Source organism: Pogoniulus pusillus, chromosome 6, assembly GCF_015220805.1.
Source record: "Pogoniulus pusillus isolate bPogPus1 chromosome 6, bPogPus1.pri, whole genome shotgun sequence".
NCBI classification, from domain to species: Eukaryota; Metazoa; Chordata; class Aves; order Piciformes; family Lybiidae; genus Pogoniulus; species Pogoniulus pusillus.
The window spans coordinates 40602008-40615345 of record NC_087269.1 but is presented as its reverse complement, the minus strand read 5'-3'; positions in this window follow the sequence as shown (position 1 = coordinate 40615345).

Sequence of the window (13338 nt, the reverse complement as noted above, 5' to 3'; positions counted from 1 at the left end):
AGGCTTCCAGAGTTTGAAAGAGGCTACAGGAGAGCTGGAGAAGGACTTCTGACAAAGGAATGGAGTGACGGAATGAGAGGTGATGGCTTCAAACTTCAAAAATGGAGAGCTGGAGGGGAACTTTTTACAAAGGCATAGAGTGACAGGTTGAAAGGTAATCAGAGAATGGTAGGGGCTAGAAGGGACATGTGAAGATTAAGTCTGAGCCCTCTGGCAAAGCAGGATCACCTAGGGCAGCACCCAGGTCGCACAGGAACGCATCCAGATGGTTCTGGAAAGTCTCCAGGGAAAGAGACTCCACAACCTCTGTGGGCAGCCTGCTCCAGGGCACCAGCATACTTTGAAATTAAAAGAAAAAGAGCTCCAGGGGGACTTTTGTCAAATGCACAGGGTGACAGGACGAGAGATAATGGCTTCATATCAGAAGCAGCTGGGTTTGGATTAGACATTAGGAAGAAACTGTTCCACATGAGGGTAGCGAGGCACTGGAAGAGGTTGCCCAGAGAAGTTGTGGAGGCTCCAAGCCTGGAAGTGTTTCAAGCCAGGTTGGATGGAGCCTTGAGCAGCCTGGTCTAGTGGAAGGTGGCTTTGCCTATAGCAGAGGGATTGAAACTAGATGATCTTCAAGATCCAACCCAAACCATTCTGTGAATGTATGAATTCTGTCTCCTCTTAAAGTTTATTTGCTTCTAAAAGGAATGGTTCTGATGCACCAAGCTGCAAGTTCTGGGCCCCTCAATTCAAGAGAGATGTTGAGGTGCTGGAATGTGTCCAGAGAAGGGCAACAAGGCTGGTGAGGTGCCTGGAGCACAAACCCTATGAGGAGAGGCTGAGGGAGCTGGGGGTGTGCAGCCTGCAGAAGAGGAGGCTCAGGGGGGACCTCATTGCTGTCTACAACTACCTGAAGGGAGGCTGTAGCCAGGTGGGGGTTGGTCTCTTCTCCCAGACAAGCAGCAACAGAACAAGGGGACACAGTCTCAAGTTGTGCCAGGGTAGGTCTAGGCTGGATGTTAGGAGGAAGTTGTTGTCAGAGTGATTGGCATTGGAATGGGCTGCCCAGGGAGGTGGTGGAGTCACCATGCCTGGAGGTGTTCAAGCAAAGCCTGGATGAGGCACTTAGTGCCATGGTCTAGTTGACTGGCTAGGGCTGGGTGCTAGGTTGGCCTGGATGATCTTGGAGGTCTCTTCCAACCTGGTTGATTCTATGATTCATGATTTCTCAATCAAAGTTCATAGATTCATAGACTGTTTTGGGTTGGAAGGGATCTTGAAGACCACATAATTCCAACCCTCCCTGCCATGAGCAAGGACACCTCCCATTAGACCAGGTTGTTCAAGTCTTCAGACCAGACTGCTCAAAGCACACAAGAGCTTTCCAAACCCTAAACATCAACTTGCTTAACAGTGTTGGCTGCCTCATGGGAAGTGCTCCCTTCCAATGTTAACATGCACATATTCAGTAGGCAGTGGCTGGTGCTTAGCCTCAGACAGTCATGTTAGCTTCTGAAGTCCATGCAGCTTCACACCATTCACTTTAGAATGGGCTGCAGTGATGTTGATGTGCTTACTGCAACACTCCAGAAAGCCCTGCGTGATATTTGCTTGCAACACAGGGTGTCATTCATGAGTTATACATAAATGGCAGCTTTACATATTTAAAAGGAACATGGACTGCTTCATATCTGAAGTATGTTTCCCAGGAGGCAACCACCACCATTTGATCTATTTTTGATTAAAATGTAAAAATTAAAAATTAAATCAAATGGTGGGGAAATAATTCCTTGGGGAAAAACACACTTCAGTTATGAAGTATTCCCTGTAGGAACCTTGAGAATCTTACAGCTGTATTGTCTCATCTGTAGGTGGTCTTTTTATGTCTCACATAATTAAAATGAATTGCTGTTAGAGAACCCAGACTCCTGCATACAGATTTATGAACCTTGAGGCACCTCCAGTCGCAGACAAACAGCAGGAGCAAAAGCTCCCCTGTGCAGACAATGCCATGCTGAGGCAGGTGCTGGGAGCTGTGGGCTTTACTGGGATGTGTTGAGGGTAGAGAATGACTGAAGTCAATAGTACCAGGTTTAACAAAGCCAAGTTCTGGGTCATGCACTTGGATCACAACAGCCTCAGGAGTGCTCCAGGCCTGGGGCAGAGAGGCTGGAAAATGTGGAAAATGCCCTGAGAGTGCTGACTTATAGCAGCTGAAGATGAACCAGCATGTGCCCAGATGGCCAAGGAGGACACCAGCATCCTGACTTGGATCAGGATCAAAGTGGCCAGCAGGAGCAGGGCAGGGATTGTTTCCCTGTACTCAGAACTGGAATCCACAGCTGGAATCCTGGGTTCAGTTTTGGGGGCCCTTACTCCAAGGACATTGAAGAGCTGGAGCAGGTCCAGAGAAGGGCAAAGTTGGCAAAGGGTCTGGAGAACAGGTCGGGTGAGGAGCAGCTAAGGGATCTAGGGTTGTTTAGTCTGGAGAAAAGGAGGCTGAGGGGAGACCTCATTGTTCTCTACAACTCCCTGAAAGGAGAGTGGAGTGAGGTGGGGGTTAGTCTCATTTCTCTAGTACCAGATGATAGAACAAGAAGAAATGTCCTGAAATTGTGCCAGAGAAAGTCTGAGTTGGATATGAGGAACAATTTCTTTCCTGTAGGAGTAGTCCAGCACCAGAACTGGCTGTGCTGGAAGGTGATGGAGTCACCATCCCTGGAGGTATTCAAGAAGCTTGTAGACATGGCCTTGGGGACATGGTTTAATGGCCATAGTAGTGTTGGGTTGATGGTTGGACTCAGTGATCTTAGAGGTCTTTTCCAACTGAAACAATTTTAAGATTCTATAAATCTCTCTGTAGTGTAAATGTAAATTTTCATAATGAAATATGTCTGTGGGGTTTTTGTTGAAAAAAGAGAGATAAAAACACATACAAATGCTTGTTGTACTACAAGGCAAGGTTGGACGTGGCACTTAGTGCCATGGTCTAGTCTTGGGCTCTGTGGTAAAGGGTTGGACTTGATGATCTGTGAGGTCTCTTCCAACCTTGGTGATACTTGATACTGTGATACTTTGGAGAAATGCCATTTTAAAGCAGAGAAGGTGTGATACAGCCAATTAGTGGGTATAAGTATCTGAGGGGTGGGTGTCAAGGAGAAGGAGCCATCACAGAACATCAGTGACAAGGAGTGGCACAAGGGACAATGGTTGGAGAAGGGACCTCCTTTTCCACCTCTACTCTGCCCTGATGAGATCACAAATGGAGTACTAAGTCCAGTTCCAGGGTCTCCGCTTCAAGAGCTACAGGAAACTACAAGAGATTGTCCATTGGAGACTCCAGAGATGCTGAGAGGCCTGGAGCATCTCTGTGAGGAGGAAAGGCTGAGAGCCCTGGGGCTGTTGAGCCTGAAGAAGAGCAGCCTGAGAGGGGATCTGATCGATGTACAGCAAGAGATGAAGGACCTGCAGAGGGCAAGAGGATGGGGCCAGACTCTTGTCATTGGTGCCCAGTGGCAGGACAAGGGGTAATGGGCACAAACTGGAACCCAGGAGGTTCCATTTGAAGATGAGAACGTCCTTTGGTCTGAGGGTGCTGAAGCCTTGGAGCAGGCTACCCAGAGAGGTTGTGGAGTCCCCCTCTGTTGAGAGATTCCAATGCCATGACCATTGTGATCCTGGGCAAGCTGCTATGGGTGCCCCTGATTTAAGCAGAGGGTTTGGACTGGATGATCTCCAGAGGATCTCTCCAACCTCCACCTTTCTATGATTCTAAATAGCCATCTTCTTTGCAAAGGAACAGTTAGTGCATCACCAGGAAAGAAGATGATTGTAAAATATTATTTAGAAGGAAAATGTGCCCTATGGAATGGAATGCAGCTTGTTTCTGCCTCAGAATACGGGGATGAGTTGTGATAAGATTAGAAGGCAGCAAGAATCATGATAAATAAGGCTACAGAATTGAATTTCCCTTTGCATGTGTCAGGAGAACAGCAAAATCATTTACTTGGTTTGGTTTGAGTTTGATTCTCTTTAATGCTCTCCACAACAATGACTTGCAACCAGCTCAGGCTGTAATTAAAACATTCATTTCCTTAAAATTTAAAAGGGATGGAAGCAAAATCCTCAGGTTTAAACAGAGGAAAGGAAACCATTTCCAACAATGAAAGCCCCAGAATCAATGAGTTCCAATCCTGCCTTGTAGGAACATTTTGTAAGAAGCAGCAGGAGCGTTGGAATTTCGGTGTAATGCTTGAAAGAAAATGCTTCTGATCTTTGGATTTCTTGGTAGAGGGGAGTTTTTAATGTCTAATCAGACTAAAATCCTCCTGTAATTGCACAGTGAGAGGCCTGTGAAGTTTCAGGAGGGCTGCAGATGGAGCACAGAGCGACAGAAGAAGATATTCCGGCAATGCCCGAGGTGTTATGAATGGGATGTGTCTGCATCAGCTGTTGCCACCTAGTGATGGACAATCATGGAGCCAAGTGGGCACCATGGTGAGGTATTAAGAGCGGCCACACCAAAGCCATCTATCTTAGAGTGTGTTTGTGTTCAGGGTTTGAGAGTTGTTCTATGCTGCAGAGTCTGTTCCTGCCCTGAGACAAAACAAACAAGCAAAAATCTGGATCAGGGTAGATTTAGGTTGGATATTAGGAGGAAAGTGCTTCACAGTGAGGGTGATGAGACACTGGAACAGGTTGCTCAGGGATGTGGTTGAAGCCCCATCCGTGGAGACATTCAAGGTCAAACTTGATGGGAGCCTGAGCAACCTGATCTAGTTGGAGGTGTCCTTGCTGACTGCTGGGGGGGTTTGGACAAGATGACCTCCGAGGCTCCCTTCTGCTGTGATGCAATCTATGAATCTGTGAAAATGCTTTGTGTGCCTTCCAGCCCACACCAAAGAGGTCCCTCTGCTTGTGTCCACCTTCCCAAACACTGACCTTCACCCCCACCATCCTCAAATAATAGAATCATAAAATCATAACACTGTTTTGGTTGGAAGAAACCTTTAAGAATGATTCCAACTCAGCACCAGCATAGCCACTAAACCATGTCCCAAAGAGCCACATCCACACACAGTTCTCAGACACCTCCCTAGGCAGCCTGTCCAAATGTCTAACCACTCTTTCAGGAAAGAAATTGTTCTTCATGTCCAAACTAACCTTCCCCTGGCACAATTTCAGGGTATTTCCTCTTCTCTGGGAAGAGGTCAGAAATCCATCCCCAATTCCTGAGTGCTGGAAGTGCCCAGGGCTGTCTCCAGCTGCCTACTGGTATTTTTTTCCATCAGTGTAATAAAAAGCCTTTAAATCACAGAAAGTTTCCTGGGCTCAGCTCCTTTACCTGGGACATGCCCAGTAAGTGAAAGATGTTTTGAGTCCACGATTCAAAAGCTTCCAAAAAGTCTATCAAGCTCTGTAACTAGACAGGGTCACATCTATGTGACAGTTTTGTTGTCAGACATTGAAACCATTCCAGGTCTGATGAAAACTGAGTCATAAACTCTGGGTACTCATTAATTGACACTTTGTCCATCCCTGGGTGCAGCAAACAACTCTACCAGATCAGAGACTGGGGCAGGTATTTTGGAGAATCATAGAATCACAGAATCAACCAGGTTGGAAGAGACCTCCAAGATCAGCCAGTCCAACCTAGCACCCAGCCCTAGCCAGTCAACTAGACCATGGCACTAAGTGCCTCATCCAGGCTTTTCTTGAAGACCCCCAGGGACAGTGCCTCCACCACCTCCCTGGGCAGCCCATTCCAATGCCAATCACTTTCTCTGGGAAGAACTTCTTCCTAACATCCAGCCTAGACCTCCCCCAGCACAACTTGAGACTCTGTCCCCTTGTTCTATTGCTGGTTGCCTGGGAGAAGAGGCTTCCCCCCACTGGGCTACAATGCCCCTTCAGGTAGTTGCAGACAGTAATAAGACCACCCCTGAGCCTCCTCTTCTCCAGGCTGCACACCCCCAGCTCCCTCAACCTCTCCTCATAGGATTTGTGCTCCAAGCCCCTCACCAGCTTTGTTGCCCTTCTCTGGACATGTTCCAGCACCTCAACATCTTTCTTGAATTGAGGGGCCCAGAAGGGAATAGAACTTTTCCTCTCCTGTTGCTCCCTCCCTTGGAGGTCTTCAAGGCCAAGTTGGATGGGGCCTTGAGTATCCTGGTCTATTGGAAGGCATCCCTGCCCATGACAAGGGGATTGGAACTAGGTGATCTGTGTGGTTCCTTCCAACCCAAACCATTCTGTGAATCTCTGAATCTACTTCTTGACCAAAATGTTGTTCTCTGTTGAAAAGCAGCAAACTTATTTGGTTTCAGTGATGTCTGCTTTGGGGGGGAATTGTAGGTTTTTCTTGCTGCTTTGATCAGTAGGCTGTGCTCCTGGAACTGCTTGTCATAGACCTGATGGACTTAGGTGGACCCTTGCTGTCCTCCAAAGGCCATGTGCACAAGACAAGCCTGAAGAAAATGCACACATTCATAGAATGGTTTGGATTGGAAGGGACTTTCAAGGTTATCTGTCATGGGCAGGGACAGCTTCCATTAGACCAGGTTACTGAAGGCCTCCTCAATGCTGTAAGGGTGGGAGAATTGCACCTGGGAACATGCAAGTGTCTGTGAATAAAACACTACTGTGTGAGAAAAGCCATCACAGAATCGCTTAGGCTGGAGAAGGCTTTTAAGATTGTCAAGTCCATCCATCAACCCAGCACTGCCAGGTCATCACTAAACCAGGTTTAAGCACCACATCTCAGCAGCTTTGAAACCCTTCCAAGGGTGGAAACTCCACCACTGCCCTGGGCAGTCTGGCCCAGGCCTTGAGAAGTCTTCTGGGGAAGAAATTGTTCCTCATGTTCAACCTAGTCCTCCCTTGAGCCAACCTGGGTCCATTTCTTCTTGTCCTATCCCTTATTCCTTGGGAGAAAAGACCAAATCCTACCCAACTCCAACCACCTTTCAATGAGTTATAGAGAGACAGAAGGTCTCCCCTCAGCCTCTTTGGAGTGGTTGTCAGGTGCTCCTCGCCACACCTGTTCTCCAGACCCTTCACCAGCTTTGCTGCCCTCCTCTGGACATGCTTCAGACCCTCAATGCCCTTCTTGGAGTGAGAAACCAAAACCAGATCCAGTATTCTAGTTGAGGCTTCACCAGTGTCCAGTCCATTGCAACAATCTCTGCCCTGCTGCTGGCCACAGTATTGCTGATCCAAGCCAGGTCGCATCTGGGCACACACTAGCTCATATTCACCTGGGTGTAAACTAGCAGCTCAAAATCCTTTTCTGCTGAACAATTTCCAGCTGCCTGGATCATGTAGGGGGTGTTGTGACCTAACTGTAGGTCCTGGCACTTGGCCTTCTTATGATGAGTCCATCTTAGAGAAGTGGTGCAGAGTACTGCTGCAAATGTGGGAATGGAATCGAGAGCAATCCCTATTTTCCATGGTTTTATGCTGAAAACAGTGAATGCCTGGTTCTGAATCAGTAATTCAGGTGCAGAACTTCCCTAAACCCAGAGAAAAGACCAACAGCATCACATCCTGTAGAATTTCAGGGTTAACTAGGTTCAGATGAAACCACAGAATCACAGAATTCATTAGGTTGGAAGGGACCCTCAAAGATTATCTTGTCCAACTCCCCTGCAAGCAGCAGGGACATCAACTAAATCTGGTTGCTCGGAGGCTGACCAAGTTTGAAAGTGCAACCTTGAATGTCTCCAGGGGTGGTGCCTCAACCCCATCAGCCCCTGGGCAATCTGTTCAAGTGTGTCCACCACCATCATTGTGCAGAACTTCCTAACGTCTAGCTTGTATCCACCCTGTTCCTTTTAAACCATTGCCCCCTTCCTATCACTACAAGCCCTTTGAGTAGTCCCTCCCCAGCCTTTCTCTGTGTCTCACTCAGACACTGAAATGCTGCTCTAATGCTGGACCCTTCTCTTTTCACAGTATCACCAAGGTTGGAAGAGACCTCACAGATCATCAAGTCCAACCCTTCACCACAGAGCTCAAGGCTAGACCATGGCACCAAGTGCCACGTCCAATCCTGCCTTGAACAGCTCCAGGGACGGCGACTCCACCACCTCCCCGGGCAGCCCATTCCAGTGTCCAATGACTCTCTCAGGGAAGAACTTTCTCCTCACCTCCAGCCTAAATCTCCCCTGGCGCAGCCTGAGGCTGTGTCCTCTCGTTCTGGTGCTGGCCACCTGAGAGAAGAGAGCAACCTCCTCCTGGCCACAACCACCCTTCAGCCCCAGCTCTCTCAGCCTGTCCTTGCAGGAGAGATGCTGCAGCCCTGTGACCTTGTGGACCCACTCCAGAAGGTCCATGTCTCTTTTGTGTTAAGGGCCCCAAAGCTGTACACAGCACTCCAGGTGGGGTCTCAGCGGAGCAGGAATCACCTCTCTGCATCTGCTGGCCACACTTCTTTCAATGCAGCCCAGGATGCAATTTGCCTTCTGGGCTGCAAATGCACATTGCAGGCTCATGTTCAGCCACTGGACTGGATCTCCAAGGCCTTCTCTCAGAAACAATCTGCAAAAGTTATCTCAAAGTGATCTGCTTGGAGTTCACCTCTTGATGTAATTGGGGCTGGCTCAAACAGTGCTCACTCTAACTCCCATGGAACATGGTGAGACACTTGAAGAGGTTGCCTGGAGAAGTTATAGATGCCCCCTTCCTGGAACTGCTCAAGGCCAAGTTGGATGAGGCCTTGAGCACGTTTGTCTTGTGGAAGGTGTCCCCACCCATGTCCAGAGAAGGACAACAAAGCTGGTGAGGGGCCTGGAGCACAAATCCTATGAGGAGAGGTTGAGGGAGCTGGGGGTGTGCAGCCTGGAGAAGAGGAGGCTCAGGGCAGACCTCATTGCTCTCTGCAACTACCTGAAGGGAGGCTGTAGCCCAGTGGGGGGTGGCCTCTTCTCCCAGGCAAGCAGCAACAGAACAAGGGGACACAGTCTCAAGTTGTGCTGGGGGAGGTCTAGGCTGGATGTTAGGAAGAAGTTCTTCACAGAGAGAGTGATTGGCATTGGAATGGGCTGCCCAGGGAGGTGGTGGAGGCACTGTCCCTGGGGGTCTCCAAGCAAAGCCTGGATGAGGCACTTAGTGCCATGGTCTGGTTGAGTGGCTAGGGCTGGGTGCTAGGTTGGCCTGGATGATCTTGGAGGTCTCTTCCAACCTGTTTGATTCTATGTGGATTCCAAACCATTCTACAGATCAATGATTTCCAGCAGGTGAAGGGCACTCTATGACTCAGATTTTGAAGAGCAGATGATGCCAGAGCAGTATGAATAAACAATGAAAGAAACTGAGATTATAAACTGTGTGCTTCTTTGTCTCCTGCTCCATCATTATTAATGTCTTCCAGACTAAGGGTCATTTCCAGAAGAATGGAATGCTTTACAGTTACCCTCAGCTTGATGGCAATGCAATTTTAATATTCTATCTTCACTAATTATCTAATCTTGGGAGCAAACAAACCACTGACACAATTCTGCAGCTATTTTGCCAGCAGGATTTCCTTTGAAGTTGTAAAGAGGAAGTGGATGACAGGATTGAGCCTCACCATCCCCTTCAGATGCCATAAAACTTAAGCAGAAGCTGAAATTCATAGAATGGTTTTCTTTGGAAGGGACCCTCAAGATCATCTAGTTCCAACTCCCCTGCCACAGGCAGAGACACCTCCCCCTAGAGCAGGTTGCTCAAGGCCTTGAACACCTCCAGGGAGAGGACATCCACGATTGCCCTGCACAAATTTGACTTCTCTCAAACAAGAGCTATTCCTGCTCTGCCAGATATTCATCAGAGCAAGAAGACAGGTGGCAATTTATTCCCACTGCTTCCTTCTCGTGGTTGTGACCCAGGAGAGATTTGCTTCCAATCTCCATGGAGTTCTGCACTGCCCCAAATTCAGCTCCTGCAGGGTTTGGAGAACTAAGTTCCTATCTAGTGTCTGTCTATCAGTTGATGGACCTCAAGTAATTTGGCAGATGGGTCTTGGTAAGCATTAGAGCTGAGCTCCACAGGTGAGTATATTCCACAGCTGAGACCATGAATGTGCCAGAAATAGCACAGCCTTGTGGCTTCCAGGGAATCCCAGGCAGGGTTGGGTCTGAAAGGACTTCTAAAGGTCATCCAGTCCAACCCCCCTGAAGTCAGCAGGGACATCTGCAACTAGAGCAAGTTGATCAGAGTCCTAAACAACCTGACCTGCAGTGGTTCCACTTCTCTGAGCAACCTGAGTAGGGCTCTGTGAGAGTCTAAATCCTCTCTCTCGTTCATCACCGAAGATAAAGATTGCAGAGTCTGTCCCTAATCGACACAGACAAAGGTTGCCTTTGTTAACCCCCGGGACTCAGACTCGGTGCTTGGCTGAAAGCTCAGGGATGCAAACCAACAGAGGACGCCTTGGAAACTCCTGGACCTCGGCCTGGCTGCAGTGCCCAGGATGCCTACATCTTACCTCAGCTACCCCAAAGAGAAAAGGCCTGTGTGTATTCAGGGTATGGACAGGTACAGCCAGGGACAGGGGTTGGAAGCCCTCCCCTGGCGCCACCAGACCCCTGTGAATGCAGGAGAATACACAGGAGGATTTCCTGGGGAGCTGCACCTGGACACTGAGCTAAAAACCCACATAAAAGGCAGGAGCAAGGCCTGCCAAAGGGTGCACTGCTACCAGAATACCAAGGGTGCACCTCCACCACACTACCAGAGCTGCACCAGCACCAGAAGAACCCCTGACGAACTCCACCAAAGATCATCCCTGGGCCACACACCAGTCTCTCTCTCTCTGCCCCTATCTGCAGCTGAGGCTAATATGATCCCAGCTCTTTTCCTTCCCTGCTTCTTCACTTCTTCTCCATCTTTCTCTCCCTCCCCCCCCCCTCCCCCTCCCTCCCTCCCCTTCCTCTCCCTCCCTTTCCTCTCCCTCCCTCCCTCCCGTCTCTCCTTCCCTCCCTCCCCTGTCTCTCCCCCGTCTCTCCCTCCCTCCCTCTCCTGTCTCTCCCTTCCCTGTCCCTCCCTCCCTCTCCTGTCTCTCCCTCTCCCCCCGTCTCTCCCTCCCCTGTCTCCCCCTCCCTCCCTCGTCCCTCCCCTGTCTCTCCCTCCATTCCTCTGTTTTGTCCAACATTATCCTTTAATAGATATTTGTGTGGTGATCTCTGGTCTCGTTTGCACCTTAATTTCACAACACAGAAATCCATAGGAACAGATCTTGCTCCTCTGGACAGAGATATTGTTAATCTCTGCTCTCTGGACCTTGACAGGCTCTCACCACCCTCTGTCAGGAGTGAGTAAACTGACACAATTTCTTTATTCTCTCCAGTCTGAATCTCCCTGTTGGAGTTCAAACCATCACCCCTGGCCCTGTCACAAGAGGCCCTGCTCAGGAGCCCGTCCCCAGCTTTCTGATCAGCACCTTTAAAGCACCAAAAGTCCCCCAGAAAGTCTCCCTGCAGCCTTCTCTTCTGCAGGTTGAACAACCCTAACTCTCTTAGACTGACCTCACAGCAGAGGACTTCCAGCCCTCCTGTCATTGCTGTGGCCATCCCTAGCACCACTCCAACAGGTCCACATCTCTGCTGTGCTGAGGATTCCAGAGTTGGCCCCAGCTCTGCATGTGGGGTCTGAGCAGAGGGGCAGAATTCCCTCCCCTCCACCTGCTGCTCACGCTGCTGGGAGTCAGCCCAGGACATAGTTGGTTCTGGGCTGAAAGTGCACAGTGCTAACTGCAAGTGCCTCAGAACCCACTCCAAGCCTCTTTCTGGTTCTCATCTGTAGTCCTCCTCCTTTGTCAACAGCCCTGGCTCTTTCCTACCTTGTTCTGAATTTCACCAGCCTTCTGCAGGTAAATTCTTATGTTGAAATGAATTAATGACTCATACAGTTTCTTTGACACAACATTTCTTTTCACACTCTACTCTGCTCAAGAGAGGACACAGCTGGAACACTGGGTCCAGTTCTGGACTCCCCAGTTCAAGAGGGACAGAACTACTTGGGAGAGTCCATCAAGGGCTACAATGAGTCTGAGGGGACTGCAGCATTTCTGTGAAGAGGAAAGACTGAGAAGGCTGGGTCTGCTGAGCTTGGAGAAGAGCAGCCTGAGAGGGGACCTGACCAATGTGCAGCAAGAGCTGAAGGACGTGGAGGGGGCAAGAGGATGGGGCCAGACACTTGTCAGTGGTGCCCACTGACAGGGCGAAGGGCAACAGGCATAAACTAGAGGTTCCATTTAAGGATGAGGAGAAACTTGTTTGGTGTGAGGGTGCTGGAGCCCTGGAACAGGCTGCCCAGAGAGGTTGTGGAGCCTCCTTCTGTGGAGAGATTCCAGACTCACCTGATCGTTGTGATCCTGGGCAAGCTGCTGTGGCTGCCTCTGGTTTAAGCAGAGGGTTTGGACTGGATGATTTCCAGAGCTCCCTTCCAACTTCCTCCTCCCATCATCTATACTCTTCTGACCGCAGTAATGAACTAGAGCTGCATAAGGAGTGTATCATGAGTGACCATACAGCTGGCCAGGGGCTTCTCCACTACACAACACACTGGCACTGCCATGCAACTCAACTTCTGGCAGGTTCCCTGCCCCAGTCCCCACTGACTGGAGAGCCTTGAGGTGCCACAGGGCTGCCGTTCTCCTTGCTATGGTCTGCATGGAAAAAATGTGGCACAGAGCAGGCAGACATCCCTGGAGGTGTTCAAGAAATGTGAGGACATGATTTAGTGGCCATGGTTGAAGGCTGGATTCGATGATCTCACAGGTCTTGTCAACCCAAGCAAGTCTATGATTCTATGCTCTCAGGCTGCTCTCCTCCTGAGGCCAGGCTGGCGAACACGAGGAGTAACTCATCATTGTCACCACAGGAAGGAGCTCCAGCACCACTGGAGCCTCGCTGGCTGTGCTCCCTGCTACAGGGGCTCTCCCCTGCACCTACAGCTCTATTTTCTCCACTCTGATTTAATTCTTCTCCCCAGAACCCCATCTCCACAGCCCAAACACCACAATCCCTATCTGGGAGGACGATGGTATATCCCCACTGAGCTCTGTCCGTGCCTTTTTTGAGCTATGAGACCACAACCCAGGACTGCTGAGAAGGAACTTTGGCTTGTACAGCTTCTTTTTTCTGCTGGAAACCAACCCTGCCTGTACCTCCCTTCCAGGAGCAGGCGATTTGCAATTCTGAGGAGCTCAAGGAAGACATTATGTTGGGTTTTGTCTGGAGGGAAAGTGCAAGGTATAACCTTTGCTGGGTGCTGTCAGCTGCAGCAGAAGCCTTCTCAAGGTATTGATCAGCCCTTCACAAAACCAGCCACTGCTTTCCCCACACCAGCCTCCTTCAGCATCTTGGC